We start from the raw sequence: 17085 nt of genomic DNA on the forward strand, positions 1-17085 counted from the left end.
CAGCCCTCCATACACCTGTTTTGAGAGGAAGCAGCATCGTGTTTGGCAATAGCTGCGTCTCCCCCACCTGTGTGTGGAATAGCAGGTGTTCTGGAACTGTGTCGCTGGCGGATTTTTGCCTCGCCCTCACGGTTCTCAGGCTCCTGGAACTCCAAAAGAGTGTGTCCATGCTGAACTGGCTGTGATGGTAGGTCACAAACCTCCAGGAGGGATTTTTTAGCCACGGCAATCTGCTGTGGAAGCTGCACACCCTGAAGTAAAGAACCCCGTTCAGTTCTCTTTTGGCGATCATGCAGCCTGCAGAGACAGAAAACAAAACACACACAAGAGTTTTTCAGAACATTTTTCAGTGTGTTAATTGTTAAAAATTTTGTTCAAATATGCAATTCAATCAATTTATGAAGATATTAAAGATGAACTCACCAGGAGGACACAGTGGTGTTGTTAATGTTTACCAGTACCAGGTCACTCCTGTCCATGATCTCTCTGCAGTCCTCAACTAGCTGCTTGATGTGAGAGTATGCCATGACAATGGACTGGGGTATGGCAAATGTCCTCCCTTTATTGTCCTTTGGCCTATTTCTGGCTTCCTTGTACTCTTTGTACAGCTTGAGAGCAACACACTCTGAAATTCTGTTTTGGTCTGGTCTGTGAGCAGCCTGACCATGGACCATGAACAATCTGCAAATAGATGACCAGATCACATAGTGCTCATTATATATGCATGTTCACATATTGACATAAATACATTGATACAAATACTAAAGAATATAGCTATATGAGATGTGGATACCTCTCAGCTGCTTGCTGGCCTGGAGCAGAGCCACTGCACTTTCTTGAAGCCCTCCAAGGTCCTGGCAACGTTGTTTTTTTGCTCTTGAGGGTGTATCTGGTGGGGGTCTGGTCAAAGACACTTAGATGTGAGTATAACCTCAAAATCTCTGCCACTTCAGCATTGGAGAGTTTTGTTATAGTTCGGTTAAGCCCAACCAGGTAACCTGCCAAGGCATCAACTGCCTCCCATCCAGGAATCCCTCTGGCATCACACCTAGTGTCCTGTTACAAGAATTGAACCAATAAACACCATAAAATTTTAAACATCTGGTACAAGAGCAAATATAAAGAAGCCCACATTTCTGATGGTGAAACATTATCCACTTTACCGTAGCTGGAGTGACGAGCACACTCTCCTCAAATGGGGTGAGGACGGGACTTGCGGAGGCATCTCTCTCATCAAATCGGGTGAGGACGGGCCCAGAAGAGGCATTACTCTCCTCCAATGGGGAGTAGATGGGCCCAGCAGAGGCATTACTCTCCTCCAATGGGGAGTAGATGGGCCCAGCAGAGGCATCACTCTCCTCCAATGGGGACCTGGGATCTGGCCAGGGCCTAGGGCCTAGGGCCACTGCTTCCAAATTGCTGAGGTGATTAATAAAAGTATACACAGAATAAAGAATAAATAAAGAATAAACAATCTTTTACATTTTTTGTGTCTCTTCTACATTAAAAATGAACTGTTTATTAGTTTTCCAATATTTTTTTGATATCTGATATACTCTTGATATAATATTACCTGCAATGTGAGGTCATGAGCCTGTGGTACGGTCACATCAGGACATTCGTCCTCGAGGACTTCATCCAAGATCTCAGGCAGGATGTACCTCACCAATACCAATCTGCTGGCTCATAAGATCTCCTCTGTTGGACTGTGCCAGAAGATATTCTACAGCAATACGCTCTCCTGCAATAAGTATTCACCAAGGGAAAAATTATTCTTTTACTTGCCTACCATGTCACAATATAGGTCTGATCATCATCAACAGCAGACTTTTCTTACCGTTAGGTTTCCCAGGGGGGATCAACTCTGGAAGAAGAGGTTTTCCCAACACTTTGTTGCTGAGCGTATTCACATTGGACATCAAACGAATGTTATACAGCTTTGTCCTGGATGTCTCAGTCATAGAAAGTGCTTGTGCTGACCGGTTTAAATTCCACCTTGACACACCCTCAAGCATGTACATCTGAGTGTGCAATGCATTGCATCTCCACCCGGATGAGACAAAAAACAGGATCACTGATTACAACAAATTAAAACAATATTATGTCAACATTCAATAGCAAAATATACCATATGTGTGTGAGGTTTTAACATGCCTGGAATGAAAGCAAACTGGTGCTTATGAAAGCTTTCCAGAGAGGAGGACCCTCTGCTGCATCTTAGCACATCCAGTGTCTTCTCTCCTTTCTCCAGCCCTGACCCAATGTTTGTGTAAAGCTGCACTCCTGGTGGATCCTGAATGCAGGCAAGGTGCTTTTGCTGTACCTCCCACACTTGAGACATGCGTTCATGGTTTATAAGGTGCAGCCCAGTGCCGTCCACAAGGTGTCACATGGAGTCAAGAAGACTTTTGATGAGGGCACGAGTCTCCTCCACTCCACGGGTTTTCCTGCGGCAGTGCTTGGCTAGCTCTTTAGAGCTGATGCTCGCCAACACCTGGGCATCTGTTGGCTCGTGGCCCTGATGCTTTTGCCTCAGCTCTGACCGCTTCGCCTCTTTCAGATGACAGATGTCCTGGTAATCCCATTCAAAAATGCAACTCGACAATTTGGAGCAACGTACCGTACAGTGGATGGTGTTCTGTGGTGAGACCGTTTGTGAATCGCCTCATAAAGTGGAACACATCCAACCGCACAGTGGACGTCCATGGCCGAAACCAATGGAGAACTGGGCTCACTCCTGTGTAAAAGCATTTTTTGGTTTGTATTGTCACCAACTGCCTTAATTTGGCAAAAAAAACATCAACACAAATTACAGGAAACCCACCTCTGTCACTGCAACAGTCTCTATCCACATAGATAGCAGCTGGCTGTGGCTCACCAGCATCCCTGTACCGTTGAACGATCACAAGTCATCCAGCCCAGCCCCCTCGCCGGTTGTGAGGACCGAGTTGAGGACCTTACCATACTCGTTCCCCACATTGGACATCCATGTTGCCGTGTTCTCAATCCCCCCAGCAAGTTTTTTGGTAACCTGTTATAACAAAAGTATATACATCATTAGCATATGTATTCTTATCAAACCCTAAAAGAACAAATGAGCTCAAGCTTATATAGGTTTACATTTACCTTCTTAGTGGAATCGAGCTTCAGAATTCTGCCAAACGTTGAAGTGATGACACCTTTGAGTTCATCAAGGTGACCGACAACATCGTTGGCATGCACTGTCTCGAACCACTGGGCCAGGGGCAAGGGAGAGAAGGGTGGTGGTGGTGGGGGATAAACAGCCTGGGACTGCTTCAGGCAGGATCTCTTGTGAATTTCACAATCTGTGAAATAGTCACAGGATCTCCTAGCCCACTCCTCACTGTGTGCCTCTTGAAAGGCCTGCTGCAGGTAACTGGAGCTATTCCCTGCTGTTCTAGGACGCAAAAGTGTCACACATTTTCTGTCCAGTGCCAAATGTGTAGTCAACACAGCAGGGAATTTGTTGCGGTTTAGAGGGGTCAAGTTGCTTTAAAATGTCACTACTCCAAGGACAGACAGGTTGTTTGCACTGGCTGCACCTATTAAATAGTACTTGCTATCCACATCAATGACCTCTCTGACCTTGGTGTAAATGCCAGAGTGGTGCATCTTTCGGTTGCACAGAGTGCATTTCAGAGGGATGCCCCACATACGCATTGGTGCCCAGGAACATCCTCTGTCGAAAGTAATCATGTGGGTTTGGAGGTGCCACAGATCTGATTGGGCTTGGGGGGTGGTGCCAATTCTCCCTGACATTCTGTCTCAGCTGCCAACTTGCGTCATAGAGGATGTGGGCAATCCACTCCCGATCACCTGGCTTGATGACCCGGAGGAACGGCTTTGGCAAAAACCTGGCCCGCCTTACCTCTGGAAAGCACAGAGGGACTGGGAGCCCTGGTGCTGCTGGAGGAGGAGCAGAAGCAGGAGAAGGAAGAAGTGGTGTGCCACTCTGAGTCGCTGGTGCCATCTCAGATAGTGTGGAAGGGCTAGGAGCAGGAGCAACTTGGAGACAGATGGTTGGTGTCGTCTCTTGGGCTGTGAGGCAGACTGGAGCTGGAGCATCTCGGGGAGAGACGATTGGTGTCGGTGTCATCTCTTGGGCTGGGGTAGTGGAGGGACGGGCTGAAGGGGTTAGAGGAGAAATGTTTGGGAGGTCTGTGGGAGATTTTGAGACATGACACTTCTCAAGGTGCTCTGATAACCTGACAGCACCCATGGCCTTTGTGCCGCAGTGCTCACACTGCTCCTGGACATGGAAGTCTGACAGGTGCTGAGTAAACTGGTCAAAGAGCACTTCCTGAGCACAAAGGGAGCATGTCATGGTATTATCACCGCTCCCTGTCTGCTGTGGACCTGCTGCGGTCCCTGTCTGCTGTGGACCTGCTGCGGTCCCTGTCTGCTGTGGACCTGCTGCGGTCCTTGTCTGCTGTGGACCTGCTGCGGTCCCTGTCTGCTGTGGACCTGCTGCGGTGCTTGTCTGCTGTGGACCTGCTGCGGTCCCTGTCTGCTGTCCTGACTGAGGGAAACAATATTTTGTATTTACTCTCTATATCCTCTTATCCTCTAAATCACACAAAACTCTGCATCAAAACAGTGATTTGGAGAATCAAGCACAACGAAGAACCAGCCATGGGAAACAGCTGTAGAGGAAGCATTTGTCAGCATCTTTGTCTCATATCATATGTTTAAGGATTCAATGACATTACTTACATCATGGTAGCCACATTTGCAGGGGATCTTTTTCTCAAAAATGTCTTTTTTTCTGACCGTTAGGCCAAATGCAGGGGTCAGGGGACAATTCTTTATCCTCTCTAACACTGCCTTCCAACGTCTGCTCCCAGGTCTCTGGCCAGTGGAAAATTTATATTTCCCCTGGGCAAACAGCATCATGACGCCGGTCCAGAATGAATCTGGCTTTCCTTCCTTTGGCATCTCTATAGGACAAGAGGCAGTCATTAGGCTGTTGTAGGCAACATGTAGGTCTACATGCACAGACAGACAGACAGATAGATAGGAAATTATGCAACTACAATATAAGGTTGTATGTTTTTTTCCACAGTCTCAACTAATTTGGTCAGGAATATTTCAAGTCTTAAGTTTCTGAGACACTGTTTCATTTATATTTTTATGCTAATGTGAAATAGTTTGTTCAGATCTCATCAGATGGCATGAACTCACACGGATGGTTGTCGGTTATTAAAAATGTAATCAAAACAGTTTAGTGATGAAAGAAATGGAAAAAAATGATACTCTCTCACTCACAATCTCTCTCTCTCTCACTCTCTCTCTCACACACACACACACACACACACACACACACACACACACACACACACACACACACACACACACACACACACACACACACACACACACACACACACACACACACACACACACACACACACACACACACACACACACACACATTCACTCACTCACTCTCTCTTTGAAAAAAATGGCTGTTATTTTACAAACTGAAATTGTATGAGAACTGAACTGAAATCACAACACAAGCCAATCCTGTTTCTTCATGTTTGTTAAGAAATGATCATACCCACTCTTTCACTCACTCTTATTCTCTCTCACACACACTTTATAGCACTCTCTTTGAAAACAATTGGTATCTGAAATTGTATGATGAATGACATGAATATATATTAAAATATCCAATTCAGTTTACCTTGATGCCTATTTTCTGTGTCAATTTCTTGTCCTATTGCAATAGATGTTATATGGTCAGTTGGTGTAACCAATATTTTGTCTAAAAGACTAATATTTTACAAAAAAAGTTAATATGAATAATAATTTAATACTCTACTACACTGTAATAATGGGTGTTTAAACCATTTGTACTCAAATGGTCAAAGAATAGACATAAAACAAGATGTTTACAGCATATGGTCTTGCTCAGTACAACGAAAAACCCATATCATTTATAATAAAACATATTCTCATAGGATATTACTAAATAAACTACTAATTTCATGCAATTGCATGAACTCTAGGAGGTGTGAAATATTAGATATTGATCATTTTTTGTGGTTACACCATTTGACAGTTTAACGCGCTGTCAGTTCTATCTTTTGTTAAAAATTGTATAAATTTCATATTAAATAATAATTAACATAGCGATCAGGTTTCTGACCGTCTTATTATTGCCGCGCTCTTATCGTTATTGTAAACTTGTGTCAAAGGCGCAGTTGTTTGTAGCAAATAGCAAGTCCGCGGCACTCTAGGTAACAGCCAGCGAGTGTACTGACACCTAGCGATTAGAAAATATACACGCACCATATTCTCTCTGAAGCAAGATTCTTCCGAAATAAATAGGAGCGTTTTGTTTTCAGTCCTTTCTCTAAGGGTTCGAACCTGAGAGCTCATGCTTTCAAAGAAGGTGCCAGTTTCAATTCACTCGAACATCCAGAGCACATCAAGGGCACGCGCTGTGCACATAAATAGTAGTCTGAAGGACGGGGTGAGGAGAGGTGGTGACATGGAGCTCAATTTCATTGGCACCCAGAAAAACTTGCCATGAACCGGATTCGAACCGGGGTTACTGCGGCCATATTGCAGAGTACTAACAACTATATGATAACTGCGAGCTAACGGTCTACCCGACGTGTCCCTGACTACCAAGGGGCCTTGTCATCTTTAGCTTGCAGACTAAACTGTTTCTTACCAAACATAACTCTTTTCAAGGGTAATCCTGTAACAGTGACTTTTTTTCCTTTTATAAAGTTTAAGCTAGGCCTCCAGAAGGTTACAAACTAAAGCAGGCGTATGCTGTCAACGTAGTCGGCAGAATTCGAACCTGCGTGGGGAGACCCCAATGGATTTCAAGTCCATCACCTTAACCACTCGTCCACGACTTCAAGCTGGCTGAAAGGGGCATGTGACCCGTGATTCGAACCGGGGTTGCTGCGGCCACAACGCAGAGTACTAACCACTATACGATCACGGCGAGCTACCGGTCTACCCGACGTGTTCCTGACTACAAAGTGGCCTTGTCATCTTTAGCTTGCAGACAAAACTGTTTCTTACCAACATAACTCTTTTCAAGGGTAATCCTGTAAAAGTGACTTTTTTTCCTTTTATAAAGTTTAAGCTAGGCCTCTAGAAGGTTACAAACTAAGGCAGGCGCATGCTGTCAACGTAGTCGGCAGGATTCGAACCTGCGCGGGGAGACCCCAATGGATTTCTAGTCCATCGCCTTAACCACTCGGCCACGACTACAAGCTGGCTGAAAGGGGCATGTCGTTTGGCTTCGTGCCTTGCAGCGTCGCTGCCCGAGGCCAGTGTAGAGCAGCAAGAACTCAACAACAAAACGTACCGCTCCACAAAAAGAGGCTCGTTCGCCCGAACAGGGACTTGAACCCTGGACCCTCAGATTAAAAGTCTGATGCTCTACCGACTGAGCTATCCGGGCTCTTGCTCGAGAAGCGTGCGTGCTGCGTGGGAACGCACAGCAAAATGAATCGTATTGGCGCAGAAAAAAGAGTGTCCTCCAATGCATTGCGTTTCATTCTTCGAAGATTCAGAACGGCCGTCAAAACGTCTGCTATGTCAAAATATATTTGCAAATTAGTGGGAATGCAGCCTATTAGACTGATGATAATAGTCATTAAAGGAAAATAATGCTAGGAAAAAGAACAAAAACTCACTGCTACTTGTCTGGAAAGCCTCTTCACACGCTTCAATGCTGTTGACTTGCCGCGCTCTTATCGTTATTGTAAACTTGTGTCAAAGGCGCAGTTGTTTGTAGCAAATAGCAAGCCCGCGGCACTCTAGGTAACAGCCAGCGAGTGTACTGACACCTAGCGATTAGAAAATATACACGCACCATATTCTCTCTGAAGCAAGATTCTTCCGAAATAAATAGGAGCGTTTCGTTTTCAGTCTTTTCTCTAAGGGTTCGAACCTGAGACCTCATGCTTTCAAAGAAGGTCCCAGTTTCAATTCACTCGAACATCCAGAGCACATCAAGGGCACGCGCCCTTCACAAAAAAGTAGCCTGAAGGACGGGGTGAGGAGAGGTGGTGACATGGAGCTCAATTTCAATGGCACCCAGAAAACCTTGCCATGACCCGAATTCGAACCGGGGTTGCTCCGGCCAAAACTCAGAGTACTAACCACTATACGATGACGGCGAGCTACCGGTCTACCCCACGTGTCCTTGACTACAAAGGGGCCTTGTCATCTTTAGCTTGCAGACGAAACTGTTTCTTACCAACATAACTCTTTTCAAGGGTAATCCTGTAACAGTGACTTTTTTTTCCTTTTATAAAGTTTAAGCTAGGCCTCCAGAAGGTTACAAACTAAAGCAGGCGCATGCTGTCAACGTTAGGGGTGGGAATTGGCAAAAATTTGACGACTTGATAGTATTGCGATATTTGGGCCACGATTCAATATATTGCGATTCTCAATATATTGCGATACAGCAAGTATTGCGATTCGATTCTGCGATATTGCGATTCACGTCCCCCATATTATTCAAAGGCATTACAACAAATTAGGAAAATAAGACCGCTCACCTCACTTTAAATGTCACATTTAATTCTGTAAACATTATCTTCTACACATTAACTGAAGTGCAAAAACTGAAAAACTTGTTCTTGAACATTCGGGAGACACATTGCAACACTGGTTTCATCACTTGCCCACCGCGGCACCGAAACAAAAACAAAAAAAAAGTTTAAAGCGTTAAAAATGTTTAACGCAATTACGCAGTATGCGTTAAATCCTGCCTGTATTACACACACACACACACACACACACGACCCACAGAAAAGACGCGCGTCAGTATCAAGTTCTCTTTCGAGCTTGAACAAACCATAACACACACAAATTATGCCAAAATGTCAGTTTTGTCGAGTGTTCTCATAAGAGCAATCTTGAATTATTTAAATAAACGTAGAGATTTGTGAGAAAATGGGACGCGTGTCAGATCGCGTCTCTGTCCCACATTGCACTGCATTAACGAATGTACAGCGCTCAACGCCTGTCGCTCACTCGTTTTCATTCACTCCTTCAAGTTAACAGTATTAGTGGACTAACGTTAACTTAGGGAATAGGCCTAACTTAGTGAATGAGGGTTTAGAGGGCGATTTCAACCCATGTTCTCAAGCAGTGAAATATAGAGGACAATGACAATGCGCTGACAGACAAGACCGAGCAGATAATATTTAATATGAAACAAACAAAACTCACTGAGCTCCCAGCACATAACTTAAAATTATTTAAATACAATAGAGTAACATAAAGCAGACATAATAGAGTAACACAAACCTGAGAATAATCATAAAACCGAAATTTAACCACACTTTCGATTTGAAAGATGCGGAGCGTCGTGTACAACAGTAATACTGAAGCCATTTTCATTTGAATTTGCTGTCGAATGTACGACAACAAAGCACCGCAACAAGCGCCACCTTGTGGATGTAATACACAAATGTAAATGATCAGAGTAAACTCTGAGAAAACCGGAAAGTAAAACAGATAATTTTATAATTAAATATCGCAATACTTTGCGCTACTGTATCGATATAATTGCGTGCGCAAAATATCGAGATACTGAACAGAATCGATTTCTTCCCCCACCATTAGTCAACGTAGTCGGCAGGATTCGAACCTGCGCGGGGAGAGCCCAATGGATTTCTAGTCCATCACCTTAACCACTCGGCCACGACTACAAGCTGGCTGAAAGTGGCATGTCGTTTGGCTTGGTGCCTTGCAGCGTCGCTGCCCGAGGCCAGTGTAGATCAGCATGAACTCAACAACAAAACGTACCGCTCCACAAAAAGAAGCTCGTTCTCCTGAACAGGGACTTGAACCCTGGACCCTCAGATTAAAAGTCTGATGCTCTACCGACTGAGCTATCCAGGCTCTTGCTCGAGAAGCGTGCGTACTGCGTGGGAACGCAAAGCAAAATGAATCATATTGCCGCAGAAAAAAGAGTGTCCTCCAATGCATTGCGTTTCCTTCTTCGAAGATTCAGAACGGCCGTCAAAACGTCTGCTATGTCAAAATATATTTGCAAATTAGTGGGAATGCAGCCTATTAGACTGATGATAATAGTCATTAAAGGAAAATAATGCTAGGAAAAAGAACAAAAACTCACTGCTACATGTCTGCAAAGCCTCTTCACACGCTTCAATGCTGTTGACTGGCCGCGCTCTTATCGTTATAGTAAACTTGTGTCAAAGGCGCAGTTGTTTGTAGCAAATAGCAAGCCCGCGGCACTCTAGGTAACAGCCAGCGAGTGTACTGACACCTAGCGATTAGAAAATGTACACGCACCATATTCTCTTTGAAGCAAGATTCTTCCGAAATAAATAGGAGCGTTTCGTTTTCAGCCTTTTCTCTAAGGGTTCGAACCTGAGAGCTCATGCTTTCAAAGAAGGTCCCAGTTTCAATTCACTCGAACATCCAGAGCACATCAAGGGCACGCGCCGTGCACAAAAAGAGTAGGCCGAAGGACGGGGTGAGGAGAGGTGGTGACATGGAGCTCAATTTCAATGGCACCCAGAAAACCTTGCCGTGACCCGGATTCGCTGCAGGCCACAACGCAGAGTACTAACCACTATACGATCACGGCGAGCTACCGGTCTACCCGACGTGTCCCTGACTACAAAGGGGCCTTGTCATCTTTAGCTTGCAGACAAAACTGTTTCTTACCAACATTACTTTATTCAAGGGTAATCCTGTAACAGTGACTTTTTTTCCTTTTATAAAGTTTAAGCTAGGCCTCCAGAAGGTTACAAACTAAAGCAGACGAATGCTGTCAACGTAGTCGGCAGGATTCGAACCTGCGCGGGGAGCCCCCAATGGATTTCAAGTGCATCGCCTTAACCACTCGGCCACGACTACAAGCTTTCTGAAAGGGGCATGTCGTTTGGCTTGCTGCCTTGCAGCGTCGTTGCCCGAGGCCAGTGTAGATCAGCAAGAACTCAACAACAAAACGTACCGCTCCACAAAAAGAAGCTCGTTCACCCGAACAGGGACTTGAACCCTGGACCCTCAGATTAAAAGTCTGATGCTTTACTGACTGAGCTATCCGGGCTCTTGCTCGAGAAGCGTGCGTGCTGCGTGCGAACGCACAGCAAAATGAATCGTATTGGCGCAGAAAAAAGAGTGTCCTCCAATGCATTGCGTTTCCTTCTTCGAAGATTCAGAACGGCCGTCAAAACGTCTGCTATGTCAAAATATATTTGCAAATTAGTGGGAATGCAGCCTATTAGACTGATGATAATAGTCATTAAAGGAAAATAATGTTAGGAAAAAGAACAAAAACTCACTGCTACTTGTCTGGAAAGCCTCTTCACACGCTTCAATGCTATTGACTTGCCGCGCTCTTATCGTTATTGTAAACTTGTGTCAAAGGCGCAGTTGTTTGTAGCAAATAGCAAGCCCGCGGCACTCTAGGTAACAGCCAGCGAGTGTACTGACACCTAGCGATTAGAAAATATACACGCACCATATTCTCTCTGAAGCAAGATTCTTCCGAAATAAACAGTGACTTTTTTTCCTTTTATAAAGTTTAAGCTAGGCCTCCAGAAGGTTACAAACTAAAGCAGATGAATGCTGTCAACGTAGTCGGCAGGATTCAAACCTGCGCGGGGAGACCCCAATGGATTTCAAGCCCATCGCCTTAACCACTCGGCCACGACTACAAGCTTTCTGAAAGGGGAATGTCGTTTGGCTTGCTGCCTTGCAGCGTCGCTGCCCGAGGCCAGTGTAGATCAGCAAGAACTCAACAACAAAACGTACCGCTCCACAAAAAGAGGCTCGTTCACCCGAACAGGGACTTGAACCCTGGACCCTCAGATTAAAAGTCTGATGCCGTGACCCGGATTCGCTGCGGCCACAACGCAGAGTACTAACCACTATACGATCACGGCGAGCTACCGATCTACCCGACGTGTCCCTGACTACAAAGGGGCCTTGTCATCTTTAGCTTGCAGACAAAACTGTTTCTTACCAACATAACTCTAATCAAGGGTAATCCTGTAACAGTGACTTTTTTTCCTTTTATAAAGTTTAAGCTAGGCCTCCAAAAGGTTACAAACTAAAGCAGGCGCATGCTGTCAACGTAGTCGGCAGGATTCAAACCTGCGCGGGGAGACCCCAATGGATTTCGAGTCCATCGCCTTAACAACTCGGCCACGAGTACAAGCTGGCTGAAAGGGGCATGTCGTTTGGCTTGCTGCCTTGCAGCGTCGTTGCCCGAGGCCAGTGTAGATCAGCAAGAACTCAACAACAAAACGTACCGCTCCACAAAAAGAGGCTCGTTCACCCGAACAGGGACTTGAACCCTGGACCCTCAGATTAAAAGTCTGATGCCGTTACCCGGATTCCCTGCGGCCACAACGCAGAGTACTAACCACTATACGATCACGGCGAGCTACCGATCTACCCGACGTGTCCCTGACTACAAAGGGGCCTTGTCATCTTTAGCTTGCAGACAAAACTGTTTCTTACCAACATAACTCTAATCAAGGGTAATCCTGTAACAGTGACTTTTTTTCGCTGACACCTAGCGATTAGAAAATATACACGCACCATATTCTCTCTGAAGCAAGATTCTTCCGAAATAAATAGGAGTGTTTCGTTTTCAGCCTTTTCTCTAAGGGTTCGAACCTGAGAGCTCATGCTTTCAAAGAAGGTCCCAGTTTCAATTCACTCGAACATCCAGAGCACATCAAGGGCACGCGCCGTGCACAAAAAGAGTAGGCCGAAGGACGGGGTGAGGAGAGGTGGTGACATGGAGCTCAATTTCAATGGCACCCAGAAAACCTTGCCGTGACCCGGATTCGCTGCGGCCACAACGCAGAGTACTAACCACTATACGATCACGGCGAGCTACCGGTCTACCCGACGTGTCCCTGACTACAAAGGGGCCTTGTCATCTTTAGCTTGCAGACAAAACTGTTTCTTACCAACATTACTTTATTCAAGGGTAATCCTGTAACAGTGACTTTTTTTCCTTTTATAAACTTTAAGCTAGGCCTCCAGAAGGTTACAAACTAAAGCAGACGAATGCTGTCAACGTAGTCGGCAGGATTCGAACCTGCGCGGGGAGACCCCAATGGATTTCAAGTGCATCGCCTTAACCACTCGGCCACGACTACAAGCTTTCTGAAAGGGGCATGTCGTTTGGCTTGCTGCCTTGCAGCGTCGTTGCCCGAGGCCAGTGTAGATCAGCAAGAACTCAACAACAAAACGTACCGCTCCACAAAAAGAGGCTCGTTCACCCGAACAGGGACTTGAACCCTGGACCCTCAGATTAAAAGTCTGATGCTTTACCGACTGAGCTATCCGGGCTCTTGCTCGAGAAGCGTGCGTGCTGCGTGCGAACGCACAGCAAAATGAATCGTATTGGCGCAGAAAAAAGAGTGTCCTCCAATGCATTGCGTTTCCTTCTTCGAAGATTCAGAACGGCCGTCAAAACGTCTGCTATGTCAAAATATATTTGCAAATTAGTGGGAATGCAGCCTATTAGACTGATGATAATAGTCATTAAAGGAAAATAATGTTAGGAAAAAGAACAAAAACTCACTGCTACTTGTCTGGAAAGCCTCTTCACACGCTTCAATGCTATTGACTTGCCGCGCTCTTATCGTTATTGTAAACTTGTGTCAAAGGCGCAGTTGTTTGTAGCAAATAGCAAGCCCGCGGCACTCTAGGTAACAGCCAGCGAGTGTACTGACACCTAGCGATTAGAAAATATACACGCACCATATTCTCTCTGAAGCAAGATTCTTCCGAAATAAATAGGAGCGTTTCGTTTTCAGTCTTTTCTCTAAGGGTTCGAACCTGAGAGCTCACTCGAACATCCAGAGCACATCAAGAGCACGCGCCGTGCACAAAAAGAGTAGGCCGAAGGACGGGGTGAGGAGAGGTGGTGACATGGAGCTCAATTTCAATGGCACCCAGAAAACCTTGCCGTGACCCGGATTCGCTGCGGCCAAGACGCAGAGTACTAACCACTATACGATCACGGCGAGCTAGCGGTCTACCCGACGTGTCCCTGACTACAAAGGGGCCTTGTCATCTTTAGCTTGCAGACAAAACTGTTTCTTACCAACATAACTCTAATCAAGGGTAATCCTGTAACAGTGACTTTTTTTCCTTTTATAAAGTTTAAGCTAGGCCTCCAAAATTTTACAAACTAAAGCAGGCGCATGCTGTCAACGTAGTCGGCAGGATTCGAACCTGCGCGGGGAGACCCCAATGGATTTCTAGTCCATCGCCTTAACCACTCGGCCACGACTACAAGCTGGCTGAAAGGGGCACGTCGTTTGTGGATTGGTGCCTTGCAGCGTCGCTGCCCGAGGCCAGTGTAGATCAGCAAGAACTCAACAACAAAACGTACCGCTCCACTAAAAGAGGCTCGTTCACCCGAACAGGGACTTGAACTGTGGACCCTCAGATTAAAAGTCTGATGCTCTACCGACTGAGCTACCCGGGCTCTTGCTCGAGAAGCGTGCGTGCTGCGTGGGAACGCACAGCAAAATGAATCGTATTGGCGCATAAAAAAGAGTGTCCTCCAATGCATTGCGTTTCCTTCTTCGAAGATTCAGAACGGCCGTCAAAACGTCTGCTATGTCAAAATATATTTGCAAATTAGTGGGAATGCAGCCTATTAGACTGATGATAATAGTCATTAAAGGAAAATAATGCTAGGAAAAAGAACAAAATAAATAAATTCGAAATTCCGAAATAAATAGGAGCGTTTCGTTTTTCAGTCTTTTCTCTAAGGGTTCGAACCTGAGAGCTCATGCTTTTAAAGAAGGTTCCAGTTTCAATTCACTCGAACATCCAGAGCACACCAAGGGCACGCGCCGTGCAAAAAAAGAGTAGTCTGAAGGATGGGGTGAGGAGAGGTGATGACATGGAGCTCAATTTCAATAGCATCCAGAAAACCTTGCCGTGACCCGGATTCGCTGCGGCCACAACGCAGAGTACTATGGCCATGGCCAAGATGGCGCCGAGTATGGCTGCTGCGTTGCGAGCTCCGTCACAACATGGTAGTTTTTTGTTTGTTCTGTTTACAGTTCTTTTGTTTTTTGTCTCGGATGTTGTCTGTCTTATTCAGTACGACATACAAACACTTTTGGACATTGGTTCCGCAATCGAACACCGAAAACCGGACTTTCATTTCTTCAGTGATGCCCCGCTGTTTACAAACACGGCAGCGGAGCCCTTTGTCTGGGCAGCTTGGCCGCGGAAACGCAGCCGGAGAAGGGGAAGAAGAGCCGGCGTTCTCGTCAGAGTAAGACGGCGTGCAAATCGACCCCCGCTTCCCAGTATTCTGCTAGCAAACGTTCAGTCTCTAGACAACAAGCTCTGTGAGTTGAGAGCGCGGATCTCTTTCCAACGGGAGACGAGGGACTGCTGCATTATCTGCCTTACAGAAACTTGGATGTCTGCTGAGATTCCAGACTCGGCCATCGAAACCGCGGGGTTCTCAGTGCACCGAGCGGATAGAGTTAAAGACCTCTCAGGTAAAAGCAGAGGTGGGGGTGTATGTTTTATGATCAACAAATCCTGGTGTGATCAGAGGCACGTACATTCTATCAAGTCTTTCTGCTCTCCTGATCTGGAATTTCTCATGCTTCTGTGTCGACCATTCTGGCTACCGAGGGAATTCACAGCGGTCATTATCAAGGCTGTGTACATTCCCCCACAAGCCGACACAGACCGGGCACTAAAGGAACTGTATGGGGAAATAAGCGAGCAGGAAACCGCGCACCCTGAGGCCGCGTTCATTGTGTCCGGGGACTTTAACAAAGCCAACTTTAAGAAAATAGCACCTAAATACCACCAACACATAAACTTTAACACACGAGGGGACCGGGTTTTGGATCATTGCTACTCCCCTTTCCGGGATGGCTACAAATCCCTCCCCCGCCCACCTTTTGGCAAATCGGATCACTCTTCCGTTCTCCTTCTGCCCGCTTACAGGCAGAAACTGAAACAGGAAACACCCGCCCTCAAAACGATCCAGTGCTGGTCGGACCAATCAGACTCTATGCTTCAGGACTGTTTTGATCACGCGGACTGGGAGATGTTCCGGTCGGCCTCTGATGACGACATCGAGGCTTATGCTGATAGCGTAACCTGTTTCATCAGGAAGTGCGTAGAAGACGTTGTTCCGATCAAAACAATACGGATTTACCCGAACCAGAAACCATGGATTAATGGCGATGTTCGTGCAGCACTCAATGCGCGGACCTCCGCTTTTAACTCCGGGAGTGCGGAGGAGCAAAAACAAGCAAGTTATGCCCTCCGAAAAACTATCAGAGCAGCAAAACGCCAATTCAGGGACAAGATTGAAGGACAGTTCAACACCACCGACTCTAGAAGCATGTGGAAGGGAATTAATAGCATTACGGACTATAAAGGAAACATAAACTCCACAGTGAACAACACTGCCTCTCTCCCAGATGAGCTGAACACTTTTTATGCTCGATTTGAGGGAACTAACATCCCCCTCGCGGAGAGAGTTCTCGCGGCTGAAGCAACAGAGGTTAGTATACTCTCCGTCTCTGTAGCGGATGTAACTCGATCTTTCCGTCGGGTGAACATCCGTAAAGCCGCGGGTCCAGACGGTATTCCGGGCCGCGTCATCAGAAAGTGCGCGAACCAACTAGCTGGTGTTTTTACGGACATTTTCAATTGGTCCCTCTCCTTGTCTGTAGTCCCCACATGCTTCAAAACGTCCATCATCGTACCTGTACCGAAGCAAACCAACATCACCTGCTTAAATGACTGGCGCCCTGTTGCTCTGACCCCCATCATCAGTAAATGCTTTGAGAGACTAGTCAGAGATTACATCTGCTCTGTTCTACCTTCCTCACTGGACCCACTGCAGTTTGCATACCGCAATAACCGCTCCACTGATGATGCTATTGCATCTACAATACACACTGCTCTCTCCCACCTGGAAAAGAGGAACACATATGTGAGAATGCTATTTGTAGACTACAGCTCAGCATTCAATACCATAGTGCCCTCCTTGCTTGATGTGAAACTCCGGGCTCTGGGCTTAAACAGCTTGCT

The 17085-nt window shown here is 46.1% G+C and overlaps 11 non-coding genes across 11 annotated transcripts; all 11 read right to left on the reverse strand.

Annotated features, from left to right (window-relative positions):
- Positions 1-6814: 6814 nt before the first annotated feature.
- trnas-uga (transfer RNA serine (anticodon UGA)) lies at positions 6815-6896 on the reverse strand. The gene has a single exon. It is a non-coding gene; the product is annotated as a tRNA-Ser (tRNA).
- A 279-nt stretch (positions 6897-7175) lies between these two features.
- trnas-aga (transfer RNA serine (anticodon AGA)) lies at positions 7176-7257 on the reverse strand. Its single transcript has one exon. It is a non-coding gene; the product is annotated as a tRNA-Ser (tRNA).
- Positions 7258-7377: 120 nt separating this feature from the next.
- trnak-uuu (transfer RNA lysine (anticodon UUU)) lies at positions 7378-7450 on the reverse strand. Its single transcript has one exon. It is a non-coding gene; the product is annotated as a tRNA-Lys (tRNA).
- A 2181-nt stretch (positions 7451-9631) lies between these two features.
- trnas-aga (transfer RNA serine (anticodon AGA)) lies at positions 9632-9713 on the reverse strand. Its single transcript has one exon. It is a non-coding gene; the product is annotated as a tRNA-Ser (tRNA).
- A 120-nt stretch (positions 9714-9833) lies between these two features.
- trnak-uuu (transfer RNA lysine (anticodon UUU)) lies at positions 9834-9906 on the reverse strand. Its single transcript has one exon. It is a non-coding gene; the product is annotated as a tRNA-Lys (tRNA).
- Positions 9907-10808: 902 nt separating this feature from the next.
- On the reverse strand, positions 10809-10890 carry trnas-uga (transfer RNA serine (anticodon UGA)). Its single transcript has one exon. It is a non-coding gene; the product is annotated as a tRNA-Ser (tRNA).
- Positions 10891-11611: 721 nt separating this feature from the next.
- On the reverse strand, positions 11612-11693 carry trnas-uga (transfer RNA serine (anticodon UGA)). Its single transcript has one exon. It is a non-coding gene; the product is annotated as a tRNA-Ser (tRNA).
- A 418-nt stretch (positions 11694-12111) lies between these two features.
- trnas-cga (transfer RNA serine (anticodon CGA)) lies at positions 12112-12193 on the reverse strand. Its single transcript has one exon. It is a non-coding gene; the product is annotated as a tRNA-Ser (tRNA).
- Positions 12194-13069: 876 nt separating this feature from the next.
- Positions 13070-13151, reverse strand: trnas-uga (transfer RNA serine (anticodon UGA)). The gene has a single exon. It is a non-coding gene; the product is annotated as a tRNA-Ser (tRNA).
- A 120-nt stretch (positions 13152-13271) lies between these two features.
- trnak-uuu (transfer RNA lysine (anticodon UUU)) lies at positions 13272-13344 on the reverse strand. The gene has a single exon. It is a non-coding gene; the product is annotated as a tRNA-Lys (tRNA).
- Positions 13345-14214: 870 nt separating this feature from the next.
- On the reverse strand, positions 14215-14296 carry trnas-aga (transfer RNA serine (anticodon AGA)). Its single transcript has one exon. It is a non-coding gene; the product is annotated as a tRNA-Ser (tRNA).
- Between the last annotated feature and the right edge of the window lie 2789 nt (positions 14297-17085).

The sequence above is a fragment of the Siphateles boraxobius genome, unplaced genomic scaffold (genome assembly GCF_051911475.1).
Source record: "Siphateles boraxobius isolate OS27281-9 unplaced genomic scaffold, OSU_SipBor_1 23, whole genome shotgun sequence".
Lineage (NCBI taxonomy): Eukaryota > Metazoa > Chordata > Actinopteri > Cypriniformes > Leuciscidae > Siphateles > Siphateles boraxobius.